This window comes from Lissotriton vulgaris, chromosome 7 (assembly GCF_964263255.1).
Source record: "Lissotriton vulgaris chromosome 7, aLisVul1.2, whole genome shotgun sequence".
NCBI classification, from domain to species: domain Eukaryota; kingdom Metazoa; phylum Chordata; class Amphibia; order Caudata; family Salamandridae; genus Lissotriton; species Lissotriton vulgaris.
The window spans coordinates 779,029,490-779,057,403 of NC_141695.1; the positions used below are offsets into that span (position 1 = coordinate 779,029,490).

General features: G+C 51.0%; 1 protein-coding gene across 1 annotated transcript in view; it reads left to right on the forward strand.

The window, feature by feature from the left end:
* The first annotated feature begins 512 nt into the window (after window positions 1-512).
* The window catches only part of LOC147702401 (uncharacterized), a 56,345-nt gene continuing 28,943 nt past the window's right edge, over window positions 513-27,914 (forward strand). The window contains exon 1 of the mRNA XM_086931016.1: window positions 513-639. The gene's annotated coding sequence lies outside the window, so the exon portion shown is untranslated. The remainder of the gene's footprint in view (window positions 640-27,914) is intronic.

Genomic DNA, 27,914 nt, shown 5'->3' on the forward strand with positions numbered 1-27,914 from the left:
GCAATTTTCCACAACTTACACAGGCATGAACTACGTCACACATACACCAAAATACACATGCTCAAACACAAAAGGTGCATATTAAACAAGCAGGCAGGGTGATACGGACAAACATCAAACACACATAATGCACACACATTGCAACGCAGGCATTCATTATAACACATACGAAGCACACACATGCAGGGAGCTGCGTCTGAATTTGGTCCCTTAATGAAAACTCGTGCTTTCCGAAAAATGAGGGCTGGTCTGGGACGGAAATTGAGCAGCTGGGACAGAGAGCGGAGGATCGATGCTGCTCTTTTTTAAGAAAGGCAGCGTTATGAATAGGGAGCTCTGACCCAGGATGGGCGCTTGCAGATATAGCGTGGGAGCTTGCCCCGATGGACTAACTTCTACCCCCTGGTAGCAACTGCAGCACTTACCTGAGCTGATGCCAATACATTTGTCCCTTTTTGCACTCACGGCGGTCTTCGTTCTTGCCGCAGAACAATGACGTCACTTCCGGCGCTCCCGGATGTGCGTAGGCTTTTGCAAGAAGAATCCTCCGGCTTCAGGTATATGCAAAGGTTAGAGAGTTGCTCTCCATTGAGGATGTGCGGTTCGAGTACCAGCCAGCCGGCAGACTGATGGTTTACAGTAGGTGATTTTGGCATTGTGTTCGAGGCAGCTGTGCTTTTTAAAAATGTATTTTAGTATTGTGATGAAGTGAATTCGGCAGTCACCATGACGACAAAGCTTGTTTGTTCCTTTGCAAGACCTATTCCTCGGGCCATGAGCAGATCAGTCCGCAGTTGTTTAATGAGTCTAACAATCGGATTCCACTAAACTATGTGTTTATGGAAATACTCTATGAAGGAAGTGCAGCCTGGGGGTACAGAAAGTATAATTTGCAATCACAGCAGCGCCTCCTGGCATTCCGCATGGGGGGTTTGTAGGGCTTTTGGATTTTAGGGCGTACATGGTCATTTTAGGGTTGATGGGGGTTTGTGTTTTGGGGGGCCAGGTGTAATTTAAGGGTTAAGAGCTTGTTTGGGTTTTAGGGTACAAGGGTTAATATTAGGGTTTAGGGTGTGTTTGTGTTTGGTGTGCAGGGGTTAATTTGGGGGTTCAGGCTGTGTTTGGGTTTTGGGGTGAAAGGGTTAATTTGGGGGTTCAGGGTGTGTTTGGGTTTTGGGGTGCCAGGGTTAGTTTTAGGGTTTAGGGTGTGTTTGGGTTTTAGGGTACAAGGCTTAATATTAGGGTTTAGGGTGTGTTTGGGTTTGGTGTGCAAGCGTTAATTTGGGGGTTCAGGGTGTGTTTGGGTTTTGGGGTGCCAGTGTTAATTTTAGGGTTTAGGGTTATTAAATGCAGAGAAGACAATTTATTGAAGAAAATCCATAGATTTATTGTGAAGATATAAAGTTGAAGCACAGCACATCAGTTATCAAAGAAGGTCTGAAGCATAACAGTCAAGTATGGAATCTGGAACCCTGGATGTAAGATGCAGGCACGCATCATACATTCCAGGCATCAGATCCATACTAAAATAATAGACATAGAAAACATTAAGGAAAGAGATAACAGAATGTAACACATCTTATCCCTAAACAAAAGAACATTAATCCAAAAATCTGCTAGGAACTTTCCTTTGTCTATTGCAATCTTTAACTCTAGAAGCAACAGATAAACCATCTTGAACCAAATTCTGAGGACATTTTGTGAAATCAATATTTGGTCCACATTGGCTATTTCCAGAAACAGAAATAGGAGAATTATGTACATTGCCAAAATCACTACATCTTGCCACGCTACGAACATTCCACACTCTACCATCCTGCGTGACCACACTACTTTTAAAAACTTTGACCACTTTGATGGGAGGGAAAAACTTAGAAAAACCTTTAACAAGAAAGCCAGGTTTTTTAATTCGCACCCATTCCCCCACCACAAAATCATTAACCTTGGTCTTCATCTTGGAATCAAACAAAGTTTTCATTTTCAGTTGTTTGCCTTCAACACGTTTGGCCACACACGCAAGATCCACAACAGAATTATTTCCTTTGTCAAGTTTTCTAATCCACCAGGGACAAATATCAGATGACGGCTCTCTTCCCTTAAGAAGCTTGAAAGGACTGACACCAGTAACAGAGTGAGGTGTAATGCGATATGTCCATAACCTCTTCCTCACCACATCCAACCACCCATCATCAGAAGCATGCACACCACTAATACAATCCTTAAGAACGCGATTAAAACGCTCGACTTGGCCATTTTCCCTGGGTTCATACAAGGACGTAGTATAATGTTTAATACCAAAACCGCTAAGAAACTTTTCAACATCAGCAGAAATAAGCTGAGTACCATTGTCCGTAACACAGGTCTCTGGAAAACCTTCCCTCGCAAAAACTTCCTTTAGGAAAAGAATAACAGACTGAGAAGAAGCAGTGCTAACAAATTTCACTTCAGGCCACTTCGAGTGGTAATCCACTAGAACTAAAGCATAACGAGCATTGTAAGGCAACTGTTTGAAAGGGCCAGATATGTCAAATGCCACCTTCTGCCAAGGAAAATTGGGCCAACTCACAGACTTGAGAGGAGCAGAAGCCAAATGAAGCATTTTATCACTACTAATACAGTGCGAACAATCCCTTACTAGCCTATCCACCATCTTATCAACACCAGGCCACCAGAAGTTTTCTCTGAAAAGACGTTTCATTGAAGACATGCCAATGTGACCCTGATGAGAGAGTAGTAAGATCTTCTTCTGCAAAGACTGAGGAGGAATTAACTTGCCAGCCTTAAACAACAGACCACTAAACTCTTCAATTTCAGATGAGACTTGACAATATGAAGCCAAATCAGCTGAGATACCCCTATTGGCCGGCCAACCTTTCCTTACAAAATCAAGAAGCTGTTGACAAACAACATCCTTATTCAATTCAAAAAAACATTCTTCTTCACTTAAAGTAAGAAATTCCTCAGAAACACAATCACCAATAGAAGCCACAACATCAACCTCATCGTCCACACTAGGAACATTCTCACAAGGAAATCTCAATAGAAAATCGGCTGTGACATTACTCTTACCAGGAACATAAATAATCTCAACGTCATACTCCTGAAGACGTGAAGACAAACGAGCTATACGCGCTGTTGAATTCCATCCACCACCAGGAGACAAAATCCCAACCAATGGTTTAGGATCTGTTCTTAGCACAAATCGATTGCCCCACACATAATTTCTGAAATGCTCAACAGCCCAAATACAGGCAAGAAGCTCCTTTTCAATAACAGAGTATCTTCTTTCCGTAGACGACAAAGTCCTAGAAGAAAATGCAACACACCATTCATCCTTACCAGATGATTGACTCAAAACACCACCAATGCCATACAGACTAGCATCAACAGTAATAATGCATTTCTTATTAACACAGTAAGATTTTAAAGTAGGTGCATTAACAATTTCCTCCTTAATTTGCTTAAAGGCCTGTTCCTGTTTTTCCGTCCAAATGAACTTAGCAGAATTCCGTGTTAGCTCCCTAAGAGGCTCCATCTTACTAGCAAAGTTTTGAATAAACTTGCTATAGTACTCATACAATCCCTCAAACGAGAGTAGTTTTTCCGTATTATCGGGAGCCGGAGCTTTCACAATTTCATCCACAAGGTTTTTTTTCGGCACAACACCCTCTCCTGAAGGAGAATGTCCTAAATACTCCACTGTTTTGCAACAAAACTTGCACTTACTGGCTTTACTAGTCAAACCATATTGCTCCAACCTGGAACATACCTCATTAAGATGAACATCATGCTCTGACACATTTTTCGAAAAAACAAGTATGTCATCCTGGAAACACTTAACGAAAACACCTAGATCCTTAAATATTTGGTACATTGCCCTTTGAAAGACCGAAGCGGCCGAAGCGAAACCAAATGGCATTCTCTTAAACTGAAACAACCCATGAGGGGTGATAAAAGCTGTGAATTGCTTTGAGTCTTCCGTGAGTTCGATCTGATGATATGCAGACCTGAGATCTAACGTAGAAAATACACACGCCCCATCCAACATACACAACATTTCATTGATGTTAGGTAGCGGGTGACAGTCTGTGACCAAACACTTGTTCAGGGCTCTCAGGTCCACACACAACCTAATAGTTTTATCAGGTTTAATCACCAAAACAATGGGCGAAACCCACTCCGAAGACTCTACTTCCTCAATAATACCATCCTTCACCATTGTATCCAACATAATCCTAAGTTCCTCCCTAACACTAATGGGAACGCCTCTTAACCTTTGTTTAACCGGGACTGTATTAGGTTTGACCTTAATCCTATGAGTAAAACCATTCAATTTTCCTAGTTTGTCAGAAAAAACTTTTGGGAAAGACTCTGAAATCCCCTTGGACATGGATAAAATATCACACTCCCCATCTGATACAGCAAGAACAGAGACAGGATCTTTTAACCTGGGATTCAACGTAACTCCCAACTTTGCCTGATCCCTCCATCCTAAACATTCACACCTTTCCATGCAACATACATTTTGATAATTGCAGAATTATTTTTAATAGTTATGGGAACCTCCTTAAAACCCATAAAATTGATTTCTGATTTATCAAAATTATAGGCAATGATATTCGGTTTGCACAAAGAATTGATATCCACCAAGTCTCCAAATGATTCCAAACAATAATCACAAGTGATTATAGTCCACGGAGAACAAGAGTCCACCATGAGCTCTAGAACTTTGCCCAAAATGTTTACCAAACTTTTTGGAGATGATAAATTATCAGCTTGTGCCATATCAAATGGAGTTTGTACAGAGACAACAATCCCTGATTCTTTAAGACAAGAATCATCATCCTTCCCTTCTTCAGCAACATAAGATACATTCCTACTAGAACGTTTAGAACTAGTAAAAGAAGGCTTTTTATAATGATTAAAAGGTTTGGCAGGAGTTTTACACATTTTTAGGTCGAGCTGGACTAGCATCCGTAGGATGCTGTCCAAGTTCGACAACTATAGTCATCGACTTCGGGGGAATGACTGACAAGAGGGTGCCACGCGCATTAACCTGTGTATTTGACCTCGTGCACGCGCACGTCGGCTCCGTCCACATTCGCAGCAATTCCCGCGCCGTGCACATCCCCACACATACACCCATGCGTGCGCATACACACAGACAGACGCTCGCTCGCTCACACACACACTCCCCCCCCCCCCCCCCCCCCGCCGCCGCAGTCATCCGGCTCTTTTAAACACACACACACACACATACACACAGACTCCAAGACACATACACACACGCACGCTCACACACATACAGAGCCCACGCCGCCCGTCGCACACACACATGCCCCCCGCCCTCGCAGCTCAGCAAAGGCCCCCACTCACCGGTACTCGTCTCCAGGCGAGGGCTCGTTGCAGGCGGCGGCGGTCTCATCCTTCTGTGCGTGCGAGGCTCTCATGGGCTTCCGTTGTGTCTTGACGTCCCGCCCCCGGCCTGCCTGACTTCCGCCCGGGATTGTAAACCTTGTTTTTATTTATCTAGCGCTTGTTTTAACTCTTTTGTGCAACTTGGACAAAAACGTGCTATTAGTCGCAGGAACATTCACGTGTAGGGGGAACGACCGATTTGTCTCTTTTAAAGTAGAAAATGTTGACATTTTGATCCAATAGAGTGGTTTTGAAGGTCTTTTAGTTAATCTGGGGTTGAATCTTCTTACCTTGACGTTTTCCTTGCCTGAAATAGATGGCGTGCCTGCTACCATTGCTCAAGGGGGGATGCTGGTGTAAAGTCGCTCACTTGCATAGCCGTGTACCCTGCCTGTAAACCGTGAACATTGCCTTCTCAGCTACGCTCAAGCAGTGCTGTTCCGGCAGTCTGTCTGGGTTTAACGTTTTTCTCATCAAACAAACGAAATGTGTGCCGGATGTGAGGTTTGCAGCTTCGGCTTACCAAGAGCATCCAGATCGTGAAGGCACATAACTGTATATATTTGTCACTCCACTTATGTTAATGCTTTTTTATTTGTTTACTTTTTAGTGTATTTTTTTGTTTATTAAATATAGCGCAAAAAATCAACCAAAGGTATTTCGAGTGCTTTACATGAGTTCAATTTACATTACACAAGGTCACACATGCTGTTTATAGGCATGGGGAGATTAAGTGATCTACCCAGAATCACAGGATGTTGACCTGAACCCGGTTCCCCCAGTTCCACAGTCTGCAGCTTCCTGCCCTGAGGCCACATCCTGGGCAGTGGGAGAAAAAGCATTATGTTTTCCTTTCACTGCTGATCATGCGACTGGTGAAAGTGACGTGGAGGAGGAGGTTCTTTGCCACACATGGACACCACCACTGCCATGCACACACGGACACCACCACTGCCATGCACACACGGACACCACCACTGCCATGCACACACGGACACCACCACTGCCATACACACACGGAAACCACCACTACCATGCACACACAGACACCACCACTGTCATGCACACACAGACACCACCACTGCCATGCACACACAGACACCACCACTGCCATGCACACGCACACAACACCACTGCCATGCACACACAGACACCACCACTGTCATGCACACACGGACACCACCACTGTCGTGCACGCACGGACACCACCACTGCCATACACACACGGAAACCACCACTGCCATGCACACACAGACACCACCACTGCCATGCACACACAGACACCACCACAGCCATGCACACACAGACACCACCACAGCCATGCACACACAGACACCACCACTGCCATGCACACACAGACACCACCACTGCCATGCACACACAGACACCACCACTGTCGTGCACGCACGGACACCACCACAGCCATACACACACGGAAACCACCACTGCCATGCACACACAGACACCACCACTGCCATGCACACACAGACACCACCACAGCCATGCACACACAGACACCACCACAGCCATGCACACACAGACACCACCACTGCCATGCACACACAGACACCACCACTGTCATGCACACACGGACACCACCACTGCCATACACACCACCACTGCCATGCACACACAGACACAACCACTGCCATTTATTTATTATTTATTTTGAAAGTTTTATATAGCGCGAGCATGATCTTTGCAGATATCAGAGCGCTTTACACGGCTGGGAATGCCAGCAAGAGAGTGGGGTTACACATAAGTAGTACAGCACATCAATAATACAAATATAACAGTTAAACAGTTAAATAGATAGTCAGTAGCATCAATAATACAGGTGAGATACATAGTCATAGAGTTCGAACAGCGAGTTAAATGTGTGCGTAGATAGTTAGTAGCAACAATAATTCAGGTGAAATACATAGTCATAGAGTTCGAACAAAGTAATACAGGTCGGAGTAGGGTCTTTCCAAATCCACGCTAATAGGTCAAGTGTATTTGGCCATAAAAATAGCTTTTACTTCTTTCTTAAAAAGTGTGAAGGAGGAGATGAGCCTGGTTTCAGGAGGGAGTGAGTTCCAGATCCTGGGTGCCATTCCTGAGAGAGCGTTTATAGGTTTTTACCTTCCGGAATCTTCGAGGTTTTAGCAGAAGATTGTCTGTGCCTTTAGTGTTTCTAGAGCCGCCAGAGATTGACAGCTTCTGAGTGAGGTATCCGGGAGAGCTCAGATGTAGAGCCTTGTGTGTCATGCAGGCGATTTTCAAATGTATTCTGGCTTCAAAGGGCAGCCAGTCCAGTGTTTTCAGATCAGGGGTGATGTGCGAGTGTTTTTTTGATCCAGTGATGAGTCTGGCTGCAGCGTTTAGAGAGGCTCTTAGGGGTGCAGTGCTGGTTAACGGGAGACCGCAATGCACACACAGACACCACCACTGCCATGCACACACGGAAACCACCACTGCCATGCACTCACGGAAACCACCACTGCCATGCACTCACGGAAACCACCACTGCCATGCACTCACGGAAACCACCACTGCCATGCAAACACAGACACCACCACTGTCATGCACACACAGACACCACCACTGTCATGCACACACAGACACCACCACAGCCACGCACACACAGACACCACCACAGCCATGCACACACAGACACCACCACTGCCATGCACACACAGACACCACCACTGTCATGCACACACGGACACCACCACTGCCATACACACCACCACTGCCATGCACACACAGACACCACCACTGCCATGCACACACAGACACCACCACTGCCATGCACACACGGAAACCACCACTGCCATGCACACACGGAAACCACCACTGCCATGCACACACGGAAACCACCACTGCCATGCACACACGGAAACCACCACTGCCATGCACACACGGAAACCACCACTGCCATGCACACACGGACACCACCACTGCCATGCACACACGGACACCACCACTGCCATACACACACAGACACCACCACTGCCATACACACACGGACACCACCACTGCCATACACACACGGACACCACCACTGCCATACACACACGGACACCACCACTGCCATGCACACACGGACACCAAAAAAAAATGTAATGCAAAGCATTGTCATTTACAATGCCAGTAACTCGAACCTTAATGCTGCAAGACCTATTGCATTGCAAATGCTTGTTGAAAAATGCTCTGTACGTCCACATTTATTACATTGTCTGTTGATAGCAGGACACTGTGGGAAGGAGGCAATATGATCAGGATTCCCACATCTGAAACAATAAAACTGCTTTCCTTTGCTATCATACTTATTAGGACCTTGAGTTTTTGCTTCCTGCGTATTTACAGTGCTAACCTCACTGCCAGAAGTAGGAGTGGTATGAACAGATACCTTATCTAAAGACTTGATCCATTTATCTGACTGTTCCAGAGCTTTAGCTGTACTTATAGCCGTTTCTAAACTTGGATCCCCCAAAATCCACAACTGTTCCTGTACTTTCTTGCTCTTCACATGCACAACAATTTGATCTCTGATCATCTCATCAGTTATCAAACCGAAATTACAATGTAAAGAAAGTGCACGCAAAGCAGTCAGAAAATCGTCAAAACATTCATTTTCATCCTGTACCCTAGTATAAAATTTAAACCTATTTAAAGCAACACTAGTCACAGGTTTAAATCTACCTTCTATCCTCTGTACAGCTTCATCATACACATTAGTGTCACCCCCAGACCTAACAGGAGGCAAAGTTCTAAAAACAAGTTGTCCCTCTGACCCAAGACAATGTAAAAAGATATTTTTTTTTCTCTCCACTGACATTCTTTCTCCATCCATAGCTTTAAGGTACGTAAAAAATTCTTCTTTCCATCTAGTCCATGGAATTGGCGGATCTACTTTCGTCTGCAAAAACTTTGACGGAGGATCAAATTGCATGTTTTATGCAAAATCTTCAAACCACAATATACTGAGATATGGATATAAGTATAGACCTAATTAGAAATTGCAGTTCTTCACAAGGAATAAAACAGTATAAAACTGCAGCAGAAACTAATAAATAGTTGAGTTTCCCCAAATGAAAATCTTAAACCAGCACTAAAAAAAAAAAATTACAAATAGATACTTCAAAGATCCACAAGATGGCAGTCACGTGACGAATTTGTAGTTCAAAATCTCCTTTTAAAGCTTAAAATATTAGCATAGATGTTTCCAACAGCTCACAGTTATTACGATTACCCAAAGCGTGTGAAATATATGTAGCTCGAACACGAACTTTCACTATTCCTTTTTTCTTTTTTTTTTTGGGGGGGTAAAACTTGCCACCAATTCAAAGCGCTTTTAAATAAATTCTTTTACAATATCCTCCGGCGTGTAACAGTACCTTTTGCAACTTTCGCGCACCGTAGCACACATTCATAAGTCTTTCACGATCTCCGGTAACTCCGTGTTGACCGTTACCATGGAGACACAAGATGGTGCTGTTACTTAGTGCGTGATGACAGTGCAATACGTATTGAGGGAGTATTGCGCACTGACGCGTGGAGATACCGCCGTCACAGGCAATGACGCTTACCTAGTCTCTAGCTCTCAACCACGCAAATAACTAAAAGGTTTTAAAACTTAATAACTTTTGACTTGTTCATCACCAATCCGCCGGAGCAAGACGTCCCTTGATAGCATGACACCGCCTTGCTAGTGAAGGTAAAATGACTCGTTTTCAAGCTCTTTTTTGCTGGATTCACGAAATCTTCAAATTTCTGCTTCTGTGCTTCTTTTAAGATGTGGCAGAAATCGTCAGATGTCCTCGTCGCCAATATTAAATGCAGAGAAGACAATTTATTGAAGAAAATCCATAGATTTATTGTGAAGATATAAAGTTGAAGCACAGCACATCAGTTATCAAAGAAGGTCTGAAGCATAACAGTCAAGTATGGAATCTGGAACCCTGGATGTAAGATGCAGGCACGCATCATACATTCCAGGCATCAGATCCATACTAAAATAATAGACATAGAAAACATTAAGGAAAGAGATAACAGAATGTAACACATCTTATCCCTAAACAAAAGAACATTAATCCAAAAATCTGCTAGGAACTTTCCTTTGTCTATTGCAATCTTTAACTCTAGAAGCAACAGATAAACCATCTTGAACCAAATTCTGAGGACATTTTGTGAAATCAATATTTGGTCCACATTGGCTATTTCCAGAAACAGAAATAGGAGAATTATGTACATTGCCAAAATCACTACATCTTGCCACGCTACGAACATTCCACACTCTACCATCCTGCGTGACCACACTACTTTTAAAAACTTTGACCACTTTGATGGGAGGGAAAACTTAGAAAAACCTTTAACAAGAAAGCACACATAGAAAACATTAAGGAAAGAGATAACAGAATGTAACAAGGGTGTGTTTGGGGTGCAAGAGTTAATTTGGGGGTTCAGGGTGTGTTTGGGTTTTAGGGTGCCAGGGTTACTTTTAGGGTTTAGGGTGTGTTTGGGTGTGTTTGGGGTGCAACAGCTGTTATTATTCACACAGCTCTGATGATGCACCTCCAGCACGGGCTCACAGCTGTTATTATTCACACAGCTCTGATGATGCACCTCACGCACGGTGCTGACGCAGTTATTATTCACACAGCTCTGATGATGCACCGTAGGCATGGGCTGAAGCAGTTATTATTCACACATCTCTGATGATGCACCTCACGCACGGGCTCACAGCAGTTATTATTCACACAGGTCTGATGATGCACCTCCGGTACAGGCTCACAGCTGTTATTATTCACACAGCTCTGATGATGCACCTCACGCACGGGCTCACAGCTGTTACAGTGCTTCCTTCTTTTTACTGGGGGCAACCTCGCTGGATAAATGCAATGAAGTTTCTCAATGTAAAGACTTTGCTGCCTCAGCTGCATGTTTACTTCGTTTCACTGTCTCAGAAATGTCCCTTTAAGTGGTTAAAAGGCTACCTAAACAAGAGCAAAGAAAATACACCAAAAAAAAAACGAAGCCCGCTTACCCCTGGTGCTGTGGTGCGCGTGACGAAAACTACTGTGGGGCGGGACTTGCATTTCCTGCTGGAAGCTCGCGCCCACGGCGTGGCTGGCCAGGAGAGGAGCAGTCAGGAGAGGAGCAGTGGTGACGCGGGGCTTCCATACCCGAGGGAGAGACCCACGGTGGCGGCTGAAGTCCGGAGTGTCGCCGATGAGGTGAGTGAGGCTTAGTTGTAGTGGGGGGGGATGTCTGTGTGCGCTCGTGTGTGTGTGCGCGCGCTCTTGTGTGTATGCGGCGGGGGGGTGGTGTGTGTCTGTATGTGAGCGCTCGTGTGTATGCGTGCGTGTATGTGCGCTAGTGTGTGTGTGCATGCGTGTATGTCTCTGCATGTATGCCTGTGTGTGTGTATGCACGCGTCTCTGTGTGGGTATGTGTGTGTGACTAGCCTGCCGGAATCGGAGCGCGTGGTTGTGCGCGCCACCCGCTCCGATCCCTCTCTTGACGATGCGCGCAGGCAGGTCTTGTCTCCTGGAAAGCAAAGCCAGTGACAATAGGTCTCTCTCGAGACCGCGGTTAACGCAACGAGACCTAAAAAATCCATATGTGGTGCTGTTTTATGTCAGACCCTTTGCAAAGGTTAACCGGTCACTGTCTAGTTGCTGATTACAGTATTTTGATGCTAAATTGGTACCACTTGTTGAAGCTGCAAAATAATACGGTCATAGAATAGGCCACGCAATGCTGCATGATTTGCCTTTTGTTGATGCATAATTTGGTTGAAAATTGCCATCCATTGCTTGGTTATACCAGTAGCCATGATCGGATGTTGAGAACGAGGCTATCCTTTGAAGGAATAGAGTGGGGGAAAAATAGGGCATCTTGCTATCTTGGACAATACACAACAGAGCTTGACAAATTATGCAGGCACAGTCAGCGGAGCTTTTGCTCTCGTTATGGAGACCTGACTGGCTGAGATTGTGTAGGGGTTGCACTAATTTTGTGGACTACAGTCCTTCATTGCTGTAGTGACTGCCACCCGAATAGCAACCTAAAAATGTATTTCGGAATGCTAATATTTTGTTTTCAAACAAAAATTCGACAGTTAATTTAAATGCATGCATTTTTGAGAATTTAAAGAATTACATTTGTGAGGCAGGGGGGACCTCCAAAGAGTGTGTGCCTACAATATCCTAGACATTATTACTTTTATGTCAGTCAGCCAAATCTAGGTTGGGCGCCATCATTTTGCTGATACTCTCAATATATCAAGCATTGTCACAGTTCTGCCAAGGTCAGCACTTTTACAAGGGTAAGCAGTGGGATCATCATCATCTTCTGGATGGCCCCAATATGCTAAGAATTGCGGCCATTATGTCCGGACCAGTATTTTAGCTGGTGTGTGCACCATCATGCCATGCATGTCCAGAATTTGCCAAACATTGCCACCATCATGCCAGGGCCAGCCTTTTTTATCGTAGCTTTGCCCTATAATTCTCTTGATGCTGACAATAGGCCCAGGTTACAACCATTATATCGGAGGCAGTATTATTCCAAGGTTGGGTACACCAGACAGAGACAGACAGACACACACACGCACATATATACACACACCAGCAGCATTCTAAACTTTTTTTTTTAATACATACTATTGGCTACCATGCCTCTCCCGCAGACCCAAATCCTCTGCTCACCAATTTCCAGTTGCATATCTTGCAATGTTGCAGGCTGTGTGTAAAACTGTTTGGTAGCCGCAATAATGCCTTTTCTGGCTGTTAGTGTGACATATAGCCTTATGTTAGGCTTGAAGTAGTAACATACAGTGCTCGGTTACAGATCTAATAGGTTGCAATGTCAGACCCCCACCCTTTAAAAGAGTACTTTGGGGGGGCGTGGCCAAGATGGCGGGCTGAGAAGACGTGCCCTCCGTGAGCTCCCGTAAGCCAGGGCCCTCGGACCGTTGATTAGCGCTGATCTCCCCCCCCCCCCCCCCCCCCCCCCCAATGCCTGGGGATTGGCGCCAGTAGCGAAGAGTATACGGCGGCTCAACTTGGAGCACCGAGAGACCCAGCGGACGCTGATACGAGGCTCCGGAGGAAGCCGGAGGAGAGGGCCGACTGAGCGCTGAGAAGGCCGAAGCCGAGCGCGACGGAGCTGGAGAGGAGCGGACTTGGAGACGCACGGGCCGCCCTGGGGCGACAGGTGAGCCCTGCCCGGCCCGCTGATGCCCGAAGGGGGGCGTCGGCTCTCCTGAAACCCGAGACCGGCACTACAGCGGAGAGAGCGTCACGTTGGTTCGCCGAGCCCGACTGCGGTCCGACCTGCTGGCGGTCCCACAACTGGCGCGGAGGAGGAAGGTGAGCGGGCAACCACGAGGCACAGCCTAGCCGGAGGCGGCAGTCAGACGCCGCTTGGGGCTGACCTGAAGCACGCATTGACTGGGGTCCCAGTAGCGGCAGTGCCATGCCGAAGAGGGATCACAACGCAAGTCCCCAGCTGCATCCGGAAGTAGGCCTCTGATCACGAGGCCTCCCAATGCACACCAAACGGACGGCCCCGGGTGAGCGGGGTGCCCTAGCTGTACCGCCAGTGCGGTGAAGATCCTGCAAGCCTGCCATAGCGGAATCAGAGGGGGTGCTGTGACCTCCTAGTGGAAGGGACCTCCGCCGCCCCCTAGGGAGTCGGGGCTCGGGGTGTCTCTGAGGGACCCGAAGACAAGGGAGTGAGCCGGCTGGGATCGGGATTGCTGTGCTTGAGGACCCGACCTCCCGGGGAGCACCACCACTGGAGGGGGGACGCCCCAGGCTTGCGGCAGGACACACCAACACCACGAGGGTGGCCCCCCAATAGACGCTTGGAACGCGGGGGACCTGACCCGCCCCTGGGGCCCAGATTGCTTGGAGCCCGCCACCATAAAGGCCCCAGGATATCGCAGTAAAGGCCGGTGAGCAATCAGTGCTTGCTTCCTCCGGGTCAGCGTCCTTGGGGTCTTGGGATATTTGCAAAGCAGGGGAGTGGAGTGACTTAGCGGCACTACCCATTTGAGTGACTTGACGTGCGGAGGCCGCGGAGTGACTCGCTTGCAGAAGCAGAGACGGGATACGCGGGCCCTCCGGACATTGTGCCAAACGCCGCAACCTCTGCTCACGCGATGGCCGGAAATAAAGGAGGTAAGAAAGGAGACCGCACACTAACGGAGATGCTGGGCAGGGGTGCCCCCAGATCGGACAGGACTCAATCCGCCTCAAGCCCCGCGAACACCTCCAGAGGAGCAGAAGGAGGGGAACCTCCGGTCACTAGATCCTTCCTGGAGTCATTATTCAGTTCCCTCCAAGACGATATCCAAACGCTGAAGCAGGAGGTGGCCGGGAGGTGCGCAGAGAGGTCGACTCCCTGGGTGAGTGAGTGGTCTCGGTGGAGGAAGCTGGACACTCCCGGGATGAAGAGATTGTACAGATACAACAGGAAGTGCTCCGGCTCAAGGACCAGCAGCTAGATCTCCAGGCCCACGCTGAGGACTTGGAGAATAGATCCAGACGCAATAACATCAGGATCCGAGGCGTCCCATCGAAAGAAGAAGGAGATGACATTACGGCGTACTTAAGGGATTTGTTCAGAGACATATTGGGGGAGCCAGGCGACTTCCCTGTTCGCATAGACAGAGCACACAGGGTGGGCCTACCACGCCGAGCCTCGGCGCCACCTCCTGACATCTTGGCCTTCTTGCCAGACTACCCCCTGAAGGAGCGGATTCTTCGAGAGGCGCGGAGGCAGCAATCCCTGCATTTTCGGGGTCATTCAGTGGCTCTGTTCCAGGACTTATCAGCCATTACCCTGCAAAAACGCAAAGCGTTCAAGATAGCTACAGATTTTCTACGGGAGCATGGCACGCAATACTCCTGGGGTCACCCCTTTCGGCTTATCTTCGGCTGGAATGGGACCTTGCACCAACTCCGGTCCCTCCAGGACACCTGTGGAGTGCTAGGCATCACCGCGGCGGAGGAGGACACGCCTGGCCCCCGCCGCCGGCGCGGCACGAGAGATGGTTGGCAAACGATTCAGGAGCGGCAATCCCCACATGCGCCAGTGAGACCGGACTCGCGCACTGTTCGGGCCGCAATGGACAGTGCAGTGCATGCGGTGGCCAGAGTCGCAGCGAATGGTGATGTGGCCCTGACGGCCTGAGCGTACTCCGGGGGGATGATCAACATGGCTGCAGGTTCGAGGGTTCCGGGGGAAGGGGGCGGTGGGAGGGGGCATTGTGGCTGGGCGTCCACTTGAATAACTTTCCACGGACTTGTCCATTGGGACCAGACTGGGACAATGGTGCTCGTTGCACAACTGGTTAGGAGGCTGTTTGGGGGGGAGGGAGGCTGGGACAGTTTCGGGGTGGAGGGGGTGGGTGGTAGTTGGGGAGTGGGGGTTCCAGGGAGGGATCCGGGAGTTGGTTGAAGGGGGGGGGGTTGTCCGGTGCACCATGCAGGTACTAGCTGCTTTAGCGGCCTTAATTCACCTTGTTTTGGCCAGATGGGGACATGGCGCGCTTGCGGGGAGATGGGAAAAGTTTGCACAATGTGCTGCGCAGCTAAGGGATACTCTGGAGTCAGCCACACATCGCAGTTTGCCTAGCCGGAGAAGCTGCATGACCATATACTGTCTCTTCTTTGCCCTTTTGCCTCTGACACTGGGGAGGGGGGGGGGGGTACTCACACCTTTCGCAGCATCCGAACAGAGAAGTTACGCTTTCACACATACAGTCCATTATGCCTCCTTACACTTTTAAGGTTGGGACCTTGAATGTCCGGGGTTTGAATAATCCTGTCAAGCGGCGGGCAGTGCTTTCCCTTTTGGAGAATACTCATGCCTCCTCCAGGAGACGCACCTACTGCCACAGGACACACATAGACTACGCTCACATAAGTTCCCCATCCAATTCTTCTCCTCGTGCACCACTAAGACAGCAGGGGTGGCGATTCTGGTAGCTAGACACTTTAAGGGGGGAAATCTCCATAAGTTCGCCGAACAGAAGGGCAGATTGCTAGCGCACAGGTTCAGGATTGGGGGACTCACCTTCACGATCGGATCCCTCTATAGCCCTAATGATCGACAGGAACGTTTCCTGCAATCAGCGGTGGAGGATATCACTGCCTCGCCAGACAGGCATATTATTCTCGGTGGAGATTTTAATATGGTTTTCGATTCTGCTGCGGACAGATCGGCGCAGCGCTCCCCGCAGGTCGGGGAATTCTCAGCCTGCTGTAAAGCGCTGACTGGCGGAGGTAGCCCTTCTTGAACTTTGGCGTCATATGCACCCCACAGACAGGGATTACTCATATTATTCCCACGCACATAAGACATATGCGAGGCTTGACCACCTTTTGGTTACGTCACCGGTGCTAGCGCTTGGCTCTGGGTCGGACATGGGTGTGTTATCCCTGTCGGACCACGCTCCAGTTGAGGCCACGCTGTGTCTACCCCCGGCAGCTCATCCTCCTACGACATGGTGTCTCCGGGATACCCTGCTGCACAGGAAAATGGTGGTGGACCGTATTGAGGATGCGCTCCGGGACTATCTGGCCCATAATGATAACTCCGACACCACCCGGGCCACACAGTGGGTGGCCCTGAAGGCGGTCCTCAGGGGGGAATTTTTGGCGATCTCTGCAGCCGAAAACAAAGAACGACGGGCCAAGAGGGAAGAACTTACTGATAGAGTTAGTGAGCTTGAACTGATACACCGCAGGACTGGGGCACCCAGGATCTGGCGGCAGCTCAAGGAAGCGAGAAAGCTGGATCGGACGGAATACGCAGCGCTCCGGCTGCGCCACGTCTTCTATACAGGGGGAGACCGTTGTGGCAAGTTGCTGGCCAACAGGCTCCGAGTTGCGCGCCAGAGCCAGCTAGTGAGGGAGATTTCTGACCCTGCAGGGGCAGTGGAAACAGAGGATGATCGTATCTCGGCCGTGTTCCGCGGGTTTTACGCGGACCTTTACACCAGTGACCCACCGGACGAGGCGGCCATGGCTTCCTATCTGGATTCGGTCACCTTGCCCTCCCTGGATCCTTTGCAGGCGGAACACCTGAATAGGGATATTAGAATAGAGGAGGTGGTGTCTGCCATTGCCAGGCTTAAACATGGCAAGGCACCAGGACCAGATGGTTATACAGCGCTCTTTTATAAAACGTTTTGCACGTCGCTAGCCCCTATCCTTACTCGTCTTATTAACTCGTTTGCGGAACCCGGGGCCATTCCACCTGATCTCCTCCGGGCTTCCATTACAGTCATCCCTAAACCAGGGAAAGATCCGAAGCACTGTGGGTCTTACAGACCGATATCCCTTCTGAACGTGGACTTAAAACTCTGCACGGGGATCTTGGCCAGTCGACTAGCCCCTCAACTGCCCGGTCTTATTGACCCTGATCAAGCTGGCTTTGTCCCGGGGAGGCAGACGGTCGACAATACGAAACGGGTAGTCCACCTGCTAGAGAAAGCCTCCCGGATCCCGGGGGAAAGAATGATGCTAGCAGTGGACGCGGAGAAGGCGTTCGACTGAGTGCATTGGCCTTACCTGGAACGAGTCCTGGTGAAGGCGGGCATAGGGGAAAAGTTCCGCTCCATGATCCTCAACTGCTACAGGGAACCGACAGCTGTGGTCCGCGTGAATGGGTACACTTCCAGGGCCTTTAACATCGAAAGGGGCACTAGGCAGGGATGCCCACTCTCGCCCTTGCTCTTCGCCCTATACATGGAGCCGTTTGCTCAACGGGTCCGTGACAACCCGGTTGTGGCGGGAATACGGATGGGAGGCTTCGCACACGCTATCAGCCTCTATGCTGACGATGTCATCTTCTCGTTGGCTGAGCCCCGGACAGCCTTACCAGCCTGCATAGAGGAGCTGGCTTCCTTTGGTGCGGTCGCGGGCTTTAAGATGAACACGGGGAAGTCGGTGGCTCTAGATATCTCCCTGGAGCCGGCCACTAGGATGTACCTGCAGAATAGATTCCCCATGCTTTTTAATAGATGCACGGTTAGGTCTCAGCGCCAGGATACCCTTTGGGTGACAGCTGCGCTCAATAAGCAATAAATACATACATGCTCTGGTCGTCGGAGGCGGTACCTTACCTGGGGATCAAGATAGCCCCTACGTTACCGGCTATGGTTTTGGCCAATTACACAGCCCTGGGAGCGAAGATCAGGGAGGATTTAGGTCGATGGAATCGCGGCACCCTCTCTTGGTTGGGCAGAATTGCAGCCATTAAAATGACGGTCTTACCGCAGGTTCTTTACTTGTTCCAGGCTCTGCCGCTCCAGCCGCCGGTCGGGTGGATCCCGCAACTGCAGTCGGATGTGGCGCATTTCATTTGGCAAGGGAAAAAGCCCAGAATGCGCAGGGCCCTCTCACTTCTGGCCCCTGAGGCAGGAGATCTGGGAATCCCTGACTTCTGTAAGTATTTCCAGGCAGCGCAGCTGTGGTATTTCGTGGAATGGTGTAGATGGGAGTCTGATAAGCATTGGCTCTTCCAGGATCAGGCGGTGGCGGGTAGACCTTTGCAGGAGGTCCCGTTCCTGCGCCGGTCTCACCGGCCTAAGAATCTGTACGCCTCTTTTATCACTAGGGTGCCGCTGAAGGTCTGGGATGCTACTTGCATCAAGTTTGACCTCACCTCGTTCCCGTCGCCGCTCACGACGTTAGTGGACAACCCAGACTTTACCCCGGGAATGGAAAAGGGGACATTCACACACTGGAGGTAGGCGGGGTGTAGAGTTCTGTGTCATATGTATGGCCCTGAAGGGGTTGTCTCCTTTCCGCAGTTTCGTCAGGAGTTTTCCCTCCCCGAGACCGAGAGGCACCGCTATATGCAAGCCCGCCACTGGGCTCTTCAACCACAGGTGAAAGAGACGGCAGATAGACATTTCTCACCATATGAGAGATGGCTACTGTCACGTACATCAGACTCGAAACTGATCACGGATCTCTATAGGTTCTTACAACAGCCTTCGACGCACTTCTACAACCCGGGGAGAGAACGCTGGGAGCGAGAGCTCGGAAGGACATTAAGCCCTAGGGAGTGGGAACACGTTTCCTATAGAGCGCGGCACTCGGCATATCACATGGGCCTCACTGACACACTGACCAAGGTTTCCACCTATTGGTACTACACACCAGAGCGGATTCACGAATTTGACCGTAGTAAAGAGGACACATGTTGGCGAGGGTGTGGGCACCGGGGTACACTTACACACATTTTATGGGATTGCCCTCTCTTAGACGCCTATTGGAAGGAGGTGCTGGACGAAATAGACTCTCATTTCGGCATTGAGCTCCCGCGCTTCCCTGCATACACCCTGCTGGGGCTTCCGAATGGACTGATGTACCCCCTCAGATCCCGTAGAGGTAGGCAAATAGCCATCGCCCTTGGTTCCGCAGTCCAGAACATCTTAATACATTGGCGCACTACCACAATACCCACCATCACGAGCTGGCTCCATAGACTGTGGCATGTGCTGGGTATGGAGAAATTGTCCCTAATGGTGGCGGGGGACATAGCGCAATTTAACGAACTCTGGCAACCATTCCATTCCTTACTGCTCACAGAGTTTAGGGAGCTTACCTGCCCCAAGTACCTCCGCCTCATGCAACTCACGAGCCCAGCAGCGCCAGACCAGTGATTTGATACGAGACTCATTTTCCCCGTGAGAGGTGGCTTTGATGTACGCTTTGGATAGAGCTTGTGCACTGGACGACGGGTGGGGAGGGTGGCGGGGGGCTGGGTTAGGGGAGTTGGAAGCTGGGGTTTGGGGGGGTGTTTGCATGAAAATGTCATCTCATACCAGGACAATGCATTCCTTCTACTGCTGTGATCGATTAACACATATGGACTGCGCCTAATAGCTCTTCGCCAGGGACGGGGCTCCTCCCGTCCTCACAGATTGCTCCGTGATACTGTGTATTTGTCTTGGTGTGTCATGATGAATAAAATACTTTAAACCTAAAAGAGTACTTTGGGGGCGTGGCCAAGATGGTGGAGTGAGCGGTCGCACTCTCTTCGAGCTCCTGTGAACCAGAGCCCCTTTACCGCCTTTATTTGCAGATCTCCCCCCAAAAGACCGGGGATCTGCTAAGGGATTGCGAGATCTTCCTGCTAGGACATCAGCGGTGCTGGTAGCCCTTAGAACCGCTGCCTGAGAGCCCGAGGAGTGTGTGCGGAGGTTGAGCCGGCTCCGCGAGTAGACTGCAGGCCGCGGCCACGAGGCCCGAATCGGCCCGAGGAAGTCCTGCGGTGGAGCGGCTGGCTGGAGTATTGTGGCAGGACTCGCCTCAGCGGACCCCCAGTAGCGCACGGAGAGGTGCATATATCCAGTGCTCGGTGGCAATAGGCTGTTAACCGAGGTACCTGGGTCGGATCTTCACGTGAGACCGGGGTTGAGGCCCAGCGGCAAACTCTCCTGAAGCGAAGTTTCACCGGTGGCGGCGACGTGTTCGAGGTCCGGAGTTGGAGTCCCTGTAGCTGGCCACGGCTCTGAGCGGCTAAGTGCGGATGCCCGGAGGTGTGCGAATGGGAACCAGAAGGCCGACGCAAGAAACTATGCGAGGCCGGGGATGAGGCCTAGCGGTACACGCCCTTGACGCGCGCTTCTTCCGACAGCGGAGGTTGTTGCGGAGCCGGAGCGGAATCTCCTGTGGCAGAGTACAGTGCCCAGTGGAGAGGCGCAGAGGCCCAGCCCCCAGAGGAGGGAGACCGGACCCCGGAGTATCGAGGAGGACCACCGTGTGAGACCTAGCGGCTGGCTCCTTTGAGGCAGACCCCTCCCGACGGCGGCAGCTGGCCGATAGATTGGACTTGGGACTTTCGCCACTGACTGCCGCACCGACTGGGGAAGTGCGACTAGCCAGGGCCTGGGGGGGTAGGGGGGGTAGGGAGGTGGGGAGGTGAGAGGGGGGGTTGGGGGGGGGGGGTGCTGGTGGTGGTGGTGGTGGTGGTGGTGGTGGTGGTGGTGGTGGTGGGTGTGGGTGGGGGGGGGGGGGGGGGGGTTGTAAGTGTAAGAGTCTGGGCCCGAGAATGTGGCGCTGATCGCTACGCGAGGCCATTAGAGGAACAGAGCAGGCTGCACAATTGGTTGGGGGCACGTGTGTCTGCCGCTGGGACACGACTGAATTTGGTTCGGAGCGCCAGAACGACCCACACGTGATATCGGGCCTAGTCCGGAGCTACTCCGACGCGAGGGTTACCCACCCAGCCACCGGTTTGATCAGTGGGACCTGCGGCAAGCCGGGCTTGAGACGCCCGATACCAGGAGTGAGGCTACCTATGGAGCTTGGAAGGCGACAGCGCGCTCCCTCACCGGCGATATGGCCGGTAACAGAGGTAACAGGAAGGGGGACCGGACACTGCCTGAAATGTTGACCAGAGGCCCAGTGCGACAAGAAAGGGGGCAACAATCACCGGGCCACTCGAGCAGCTCCCAAGGGGCAGCGGGGGGAGAACCCCAATGACTAGATCCTTCCTTGAATCCCTCTTCAGCTCGCTATGGGAAGATTTCCAAACGCTAAAGCAGGAAGTCGCAGGGGAGGTCCGTGAGGTGCGAAGAGAGGTTGATGGTCTTGGCGAGCGAGTGGCCACTATGGAAGAAGCCGGTCACTCCAGGGACGAGGAGATTGCGCAGCTGCAGCAGGAGGTGCTGCGCCTACGGGATCAGCAACTCGACCTCCAATCGCATAACGAAGACCTCGAGAACCGGTCCCGTCGCAACAACATACAGGTCCGGGGAATTCCATCCGGAGACGAGGGCAAGGACGTTGCTGGGTATCTCAGGGAACTCTTCAGAGAGATACTGGGAGAGCCGGATGACTTTGTCATCAGAATAGACAGGGCTCACAGGGTAGGCCCGGCTCGCAGGGCCTCTGCGCCTCCTCCAGACATATTGGCTTTCCTACCGGACTTTCCCCTGAAGGAGCAGATCATTCGTGAAGCACGTCAGCAGCAGTCCCTGCGCTTCCGGGGGCACCAGGTTGCTCTCTATCAGGACCTCTCGATAATAACTCTCCAGAAGCGTAAGGGGTTCAAAATCGCTATGGACTTCCTGAGGGAGCACAATACGCAGTACTCATGGGGCCATCCCTTCCGCTTGATTTTCCGATGGAACGGGACTCTGCATCAACTTCGCTCCCTCCAGGACACCTGCGGGGTGCTTGGCATTACCGCGACAGACGACGCGACTCCCACTCCCCGTCGACGGCGTGCTACCAGAGACGGTTGGCAATCGATCCCAGCACGCAGGTCTTCTACCTCTTCTGCTCGTCCAGACTCACCCACTATCCGAGCGGACATGGCCAATGCAGTTCAAGGAGTGGCTAGAGACACGGCGCCTACTGAAGTCGCTCTGACGGCCTGAATATTCTCCGGGGGGAGATCAACATAGCCATTCTGACAATGCAGGTTTGGGGGCTTGGGGTGAGTGGGGGGGGGGGAGGGGGAGGCGGGCAGTGGCTGGACGTCCACTTGAGTAACTTTCCGCAGACTTGTCCGTTGAGGACCGGACTGGGACAATGGAATCTTGGGAACAGTTGGGGGAGCAGGGGGGGAGGGGAGGGGGTCATTGGGGTGGTTGCAGTTGCGGGTCGGGGTTGGGGACAGTTGGGGAGTCGGGATGGAGGGGAGGAGGGGGGGAGGGGATCCGGGAGTTGGGAAGGGGGGGTGGGTCGTCCAGTGCACTGTGCGGCTATTAGATAATCTAGCGAATTTCATACACCCTGGTCTGCCTGAACGGGGAAGCTGCGCAAACACCTACACTCTCTTCTTTGCTTTGCAGCCTCTGGTACCGTTGGAGGCGCTTATACACGCTGCCTTATCTGAGCGGGGTCTTCACGCCTTCTGCCGCATCATTCCTGATGCCTCCTGATACTTTTAAGGTTGTGACCCTGAACGTCAGGAGTTTGAATAATCCCGTCAAGTGGCGGGCAGTGCTCTCTCTCCTGGAGAATACATGTGCGGACATGTGTCTCCTTCAGGAGACACACCTGCTGCCACAGGACACACACAGAATGCGCTCCCATAAGTTCCCGTCCCAATTCTTTTCTTCCTGTGCCACTAAGACAGCGGGAGTGGCGATACTGGTGGCCAGACACTTTAAAGGGGAGATCCTTTACAAGCTCACCGAACAGAAAGGCAGGCTGTTGGCATACCGGTTTAGGATTGGGGGTCTTACTTTTACGATCGGGTCCTTGTACAGCCCTAATGAACGGCAAGAACGTTTCCTACAATCGGCGGTTGAGAATATTACTGCCTCGCAAGATAGACATATTATTCTCGGGGGAGATCTCAACATGGTTTTTGATTCCGCTATGGATAGGTCGGCGCAGCGCTCCCCGCAGGTCGGGGAGTTCTCGGCTGGCTGTAGGGCGCGGCTGGCGGAGGTAGACCTCCTTGATCTTTGGCAACACATGCACCCCATGGACAGGGATTATTCATATTATTCCCACGCACACAAGGCGTATGCGAGGCTAGACCACCTTTTGGTCACGTCCCCGGTGCAAGCGCTGGTCTCTGGGTCGGATATGGGCGTGTTGTCTCTATCGGATCACGCCCCGGTCGATGCTACATTGTGTCTGCCTCCGACAGCTCGCCCTCCCAGAACATGGCGCCTCCGCGACCCCCTGTTGCACAGGAAGGTTGTGGTGGACGGCATTGAAGACGCGATCCGGGAATATCTAACTCGCAATGACAACTCTGACACCGCCCGGGCCACACAGTGGGCAGCCTTGGAAAGCAGTCCTCCGGGGGGAACTTTTGGCGATCTCCTCTGCCGAAAATAAAGAGCGACAGGCCAAGAGGGAAGAACTCACCAATGGGGTCTGTGAGCTCGAACAGATACATCGACGGACAGGAGCCCCCAGAATCTGGCGGCAGCTCAGGGAAGCGAGAAAGCTCCTGGCGGCCCTGGACCGAGTGGAGTACGTTGCACTCCGGTTGCGCCATACCTTTTACACAGGGGGGGACCGCTGCGGCAAATTGTTGGCCAACAGGCTCTGAGTAGCGCGCCAGAGTCAGCTGGTGAAGGAGATCTCTGACCCTACAGGGATGGTGAAGACGGAAGACGCTGACATTGCAGCCGTATTCCGCAGGTTTTACACGGATCTCTACACTAGCCAGCCACCGGATGAGACGGCCATGGCCGCTTATTTGGATTCGGTCTCCTTGCCTTCCCTTGATCCCTTGCAGGCGGAGCACCTCAATCGGGATATTAAGATAGAGGTGATCTCTGCCATCGCCAGGCTTAAACATGGTAAAGCGCCAGGCCCGGATGGATACACCTTGCTCTTTTACAAAACGTTTTGCGCGTCACTGGCCCCTATCCTTACTCGTCTTTTCAACTCGTTTGCTGAATCGGGGGCCATCCCGCCTGATCTTCTACGGGCCTCCATTACAGTTATCCCCAAACCTGGGAAGGACCCGAAGCACTGTGATCTTATAGACCGATATCTCTTCTGAATGTCGATTTTAAAATTATACACGGGAATCCTGGCCGCCCGATTAGCCCCTCACTTACCCGGTCTCATAGATCCTGATCAGGCTGGTTTTGTCCCGGGGAGGCAGACGGTTGACAACACGAAACGGATCGTCCACCTGCTAGAGAAAGCCTCCCGGATTCCGGGGGAAAGAATGATGCTGGCGGTGGACGCGGAGAAGGCGTTCGACCGGGTGCACTGGCCTTACCTGGAACGAGTTCTGGTGAAGGCGGGCATAGGGGATAAGTTCCGCTCCATGATCCTCAATTGCTACAGACAACCGACCGCTATAGTTCGCGTGAATGGGTATAACTCTAGGAACTTTAACATCGAAAGAGGCACTAGGCAGGGATGCCCGCTCTCGCCCTTACTCTTCGCGCTTTATATGGAGCCATTCGCCCAACGGGTCCGCGACAATCCGGCGGTGAAGGGGGTGCGGATGGGAGGATTCACACACGCTATAAGCCTCTACGCTGGCGATGTCATCTTGTCGCTTGACGAGCCCAGAACGGCCCTGCCGGCCTGCATTGAGGAGCTGGCCTCCTTTGGCGCGGTCGCGGGGTTTAAAATGAACATGGGAAAGTCGGTTGCTCTGGATATCTTCCTTGAACCGACCACTAGGGCCCATCTACAGAACCAATTCCCCATGGTTTGGTCATCAGAGGCGGTACCCTATCTGGGGATCCAGATAGCCCCCACTTTGCCGGCCATGGTATCAGCCAACTACACGGCTTTGGGCACGAAGATCAGGGAGGAATTGGGCCGATGGAACCGCGGCACCCTCTCCTGGTTGGGCAGGATAGCTGCCGTTAAAATGACGGTCCTGCCTCAAGTGCTTTACTTGTTCCGGGCACTACCGCTCTAGCCACCGGTCGGATGGATCCCGCAACTACAGACGGATGTCTCGCGCTTTATATGGCAGGGGGAAAAGCCCAGGATGTGCAGGGCCCTCTCACTGTTGGCCCCTGAAGCGGGAAGTTTGGGAATACCTGATTTCCGTAAATATTTCCAAGCATCGCAGTTGCGTTATCTCGTGGAATGGAGTAGGTGGGAGTCCGACAAGCACTGGCTCTTTCAGGACCAGGCAGTGGCAGGCAGACCCCTGCAGGAAATCCCATTTCTACGCCGGACTCACCGACCCAAAAACTTGTGCGCCTCTTTTGTTACAAGAGTACCCCTGCGGGTCTGGGATGCCACTAGCACTGCGTATGGCCTCAAATCGTTCCCGTCACCACTCACACCGTTGGTGGACAACCCGGACTTTATCCCAGGAATGGAAAAAGGAGCATTCCCCCACTGGAGGCGGGCAGGGTGTAGGGCCCTGTGTCACATGTATGGCCCAGAGGGGGTTGTCCCCTTCCCGCAGTTCCGCCAGGAGTTTTCACTCCCGGAGACTGAGAGACACCGCTATATGCAAGCTCGACATTGGGCTCTTAAGGCCACAGGTGCGAGAGACAGCCGATAGGCCCTTCCTACCGTATGAAAAATGGCTACTGTCGCGTACATCGGATTCGAAATTGATTACGGATCTCTATAGATTGCTACAACCGCCTTCAACACACCTCTATAACCCGGGGAGGGAACGCTGGGAACGGGAGCTGGGAAGGACATTGAGCCCTAAAGAATGGGAGCACATATCCTATAGAGCGCGGCATTCGGCATACCACGTGGGTCTTACTGACACGCTGACTAAGGTCTCCACCTATTGGAACTATACACCGGAGCGGGTTCACGAATTTGACCGTAGCAAAGAGGACATGTGTTGGCGAGGGTGCGGGCACCGGGGAACACTTACGCACATTCTATGGGACTGCCCACTCCTGGAAAACTATTGGAAGGAAGTGCTGGACGAGGTTGATTCCAATTTTGGCATTGAACTACCACGCTTTCCAGCATACACCCTGCTAGGACTCCCAAATGGACTGATGTACCCACTCAGATCCCGTAGGGGTAGGCAAATAGCCATCGCGCTGGATTCAGCTGTCCAAAACATTCTGATACATTGGCGCACTTCCACTACACCCTCTATCACTGGCTGGCTCCAGAGATTGTGGCACGTGTTGGGCATGGAGAAATTGTCGCTCACAGCGGCGGGAGATATAGCGCAGTTTAATGAGCTTTGGCAACCATTTCATTCCTTACTGCTTTCAGAATTTAAAGAACTTACCTGTCCCAAATACCTCCGCCTACTGCGGCTCAAGAGCCCGACAGCGCCAGCCCCGTGAATTGATGAGAGATTCGCTTTCCCTGTAGGAGGTGGCTTTGGTGTACTTTTTGGTTATGGTCTGTGCACTGGACGAAGGGTGGGGGAGGTCGGGGCCAGGGAGTTGGGTAGTTGGGGTTTTGGGGGGGGGGTGCAATGGAAATGTCACCTCATGCTGCGACAATGCATACTATGTACTGCTGTACTGGACTGGCACACACGAACTGCACCTGGTAGTTCTTCGCCGGGGCTGCGGCTTTGCCCGCCCTACCTGGTCGCTCCTTGATGATGTATGTTTGTCCTTGTATGTTGTGCTGAATAAAATACTTTAAACTTAAAAGAGTACTTTGTCAGCTCTGTAAAGCATGCAAAACGGACATGCCGAATGTGCTGATTATTGACCACCAGCCCATGACACTTGTCACTTCAAGGTCTAGAGATGTAAAGCAGAAGCAGTGTATTAATGAGTAATGCATTAGTAGACGCCAGAGCATCTATAAATGTAATGGTCAAAGAGCAGCAAAGCCCTTGCTCTGGTCCTGGCCTAGCCTTCATTACAGAAGAGTTGAGAATGTTAGTCTTTGGGGAAAAGAAGAAATTCTTTGTGACTGCAGAAGGGACCAAAACACTTAACTATGTTGCTGCAAAACCCAGCCAGCTGGTCCACTGTGCACACTGTCCATTAAAGAAAGGTTGGTCGCGAAAGTTTGTTGTTCTTAAAATTGGGTCGGAGTTCCACAAAGTTTGGGAAGCACTGCGCTACATAATCATTCTTGTGTATA